Here is a 3,237-nt window from a genome sequence, read left to right as displayed (position 1 = left end):
CTTTTCTTTATTGTTGACTTTATTTTCAAGATTGCATACCTTGTCCTTGAAACCTGAGAATCTGTCTTCACCAATAGAAGACAGATTCTGTCTTCTATTGGTGATATTTTCAATAGAATTTTTGAGTTGAGACTTTCATTTCCATTTCGGTGAGATTCTTTTTCAGAATCTCTCTTTATTGAACTGTCCTTTTATTTCCTGTATTATCTCTCTTAGTTCATTAAACATTTTAATTGTCAACTTTATAAATTCTTTTCTTTTTTTTTTTAAGGGGATGTACTAGGGATTGAACTCAGGGCACTTGACCACTGGGCCACATCCCCAGCCCTAGTTTGTATTTTATTTACAGAGAGAGTCTCACTGAGTTGCTTAGTGCCTCACTGTTGCTGAGGCTGGCTTTGAACTTGAGGTCCTCCTGCCTCAGTCTTCCCAGCTTCTGGGATTACGTGCCTGGCTTGTTAGCTATTTGGGGTGGCTGATTCCCTTGATTTTTGATATTTTTAGTATTTGTACCCATCTGCTGGCAGGATTTTTCTCTTCTACTTTTTTGTAAGGGAATTTTTGCTGTTGTTCTTAGGTTGACATGAAAGTAGAGTGTATTTTGATGTATTATTCATAGATGGAGTATAACTTATTTTAGTTAGGATCCCATTCTTTTGTGTACATGATGTGGAGTAGTACTGGTCATGTATTCATCTGTGAACATAGGAAAGTTATGTCCAATCCATTCCACTGTCTTTCCTACTCCTATCCCCCTCCCTTCCCTTCCTTCCCCTTTGTCTAATCCAGTGAACTTCTAGTCTTCTCTCCCTCCCTTATTGTGTGTTAGTATCCACCTATCAGAGAAAACATTCAGCCTTTGGTGTTTGGGGGGATTGGCTTTTTCACTTAGTGTGATATTCTCCATTTCCATCCATTTCCCAGCAAATGCCATAATTTCACTCTTCTTTATAATTTCATTGGGTATTGTCATGAGGGGGCAAAATTATGACATATGCAGTCGAGGGGAGAAATAAAGAATGTCCAAAAAACACTTCTGCCCCTTTCAATGCTTTATTCACTCAAATTACTCAATACAATTTTACTCTATAGGTTCTTAATCAAAAAAACGACAATCCTTAATGCTAGGCGCTGCAATAGACATAATCAAGTCACAGCAAACACTTCTAGATTAATTAATTCACAGCAAATAATTCTAGATTAATTCTAAGCACTGCAAAACACACTTAATTATGACAGGCTAATGGCAGACATTCCCTCTGCATGCTAAGTTCAAAGGTCTTAAGTCTTAGGCTTTTAAGTCCAGCAGTTGCACACTCACTCAGACGAGGCAGTAGAGTTTGAGAGTGGTGAGGATCATGCAGAGGCTTAGGGAAGGATGACAAGTGATGGGATGTCAGGTCCTCATCAGGCTCTCCAGTTCGAGTGCATCCTTGTTTCGGCTGGCTGAATCCCTGTTCATTTCCTTTATCATTTATACTAAGTTTTGAGGTTTTTTTTGACCCGCCCCCTTTCAATCCTTATCAGCTACCACGGGATTTCTCAGTGACATCATTTACCCTGGGGTCAGAAACCTCTGGTCTGGTGTTCTCCACCCTGATCTTTTCGAAGCCTTTCCCTCTTATCAGGGGAGGACAGCCTGCCAGGGGCTGCCCTCTGTTTGTCAGGGTGAGGGGAAGTAACTTGTCTGAGGCCATACTGGAGGGCTCTGTGGGTGTGGCTGGTGAGACTGCAGGTTTCAAAATGGAGTTTTTAAAATGGAGTATAGATCTAGGAGTGGAATGACTGAGTCAAATGGTGGTTCCATTCCAAGTTTTCTGAGGAATCTCCCCAGTGCTTTCCAGAGTGGTTGCACCAATTTGCAGTCCCACCAGCAATGTATGAATGACCCTTTTCCCCCACACCCCCACCAACGTTTATTGTTACTTGTATTCTTGATGACTGCCATTCTGGTTAGAGTGAGGTGGAATCACAGTGTAGTCTGTAAGGGACATTTTAGTGAGTCATTTTATTTTTACTGTTTGTCCTGGGTTGGGTGAATGTCTTGGCCTCAATTTGAACTCACTGTTATTTCCAGTATCTAACTCCACATTGGGAGGAGATGCTGGTCTCAGTGATAACAGTCATTTCAGAACACTGTCTTGTGCTAATCAATCTTTTAAGAAAGGACTTATTAACGATGTTCCTCCGCAGCCCACTCACTTGACCATTGTTCGTGGTCAGGTTTCTAAAGTATGGGTTTGCTTTCTGGGGTCTCAGTCATCACGTGGTTCATTCTTAGCTTTGACCCTAAATGGTCAGACTCCTTAGGGGGTCTTTATGCAGAATTTCACGACAGGCTCATTCCGTTCTCAACTGGGCAGCCTTGATGTCCCCAATTTTTCTGAGCACATCTCAGACGAGTGCTGGGGAGGACAGTGGGATGTGCTGGCCTGCCCTCCCTCCACTTCCAGGCTTGAGGGGACTAACGCAGCCAGGTCTGGTCAGTAGTGCTCTTCCCCGAGAGTCGGCCAGGCTCCTAACAGCCAGGTCTGGTCAGCAGGGCCCGGGCCCCCATATCGTGTCCCCGTAGGCCAGGCCCCTGACAGACTGCAGATGTCTGTTCCAATGCTACAGCCGTCTGCTCCTCTCCATTTGCCGGTGTGAGTGGCTGTTCTGACTCACTCTTGGGGAGCTGCCATGGCCGTGTGACTTCCTCTGAACCCTCTTATCCCAGCCCCCCAGGGACAGTGGTCCCACCCAGGTCCTGGCCTGACTGAGACCACTGTCCCCATTATACTCTGAGCTTTCTCTACATTCCTGGTTGGGAGTGAAGATAGTTTTTATTTCTTAAATTGTTTCCCTTTTAAGTCTGATTCTTTTCTCAGGTTGCCACTTCATTTCTAAATGCTCCTAATTCTGACTTATATTGTTCTTTAGCTCTTTTATGATTCTCTTGATGTTGTTAGCTTGTTCTGAAATAATACGCCATGGATGGGAAGTGTAGCTCAGAGGCAGAGCCTGTGCTGCTCACCTGCCTGAGGGAGGCCTGGGTTCAATTCCAGCACCAAACAATGAGAGAGACAGAGAGAGAGGAAGGGAGAGAGGGAGAGGGGGAGGGAGAGGGGGAGGGGGGAGAGAGAGAGAGGAGGAGAGAGGAGAGGAGGGAGGGGAGAGGAGGAGGGGAGGAGGGGAAGGAGAGGAGGAGGTGGGAGGAGGAGGGAGAAAAGGAGAGGAGGAAGGGAGAAAGGGAGAGGA

Source organism: Marmota marmota, unplaced genomic scaffold (assembly GCF_001458135.2).
Source record: "Marmota marmota marmota unplaced genomic scaffold, marMar, whole genome shotgun sequence".
Lineage (NCBI taxonomy): Eukaryota > Metazoa > Chordata > Mammalia > Rodentia > Sciuridae > Marmota > Marmota marmota.
The sequence above is the reverse complement of the archived record's forward strand: the minus strand, read 5'-3'. Positions refer to the sequence as shown.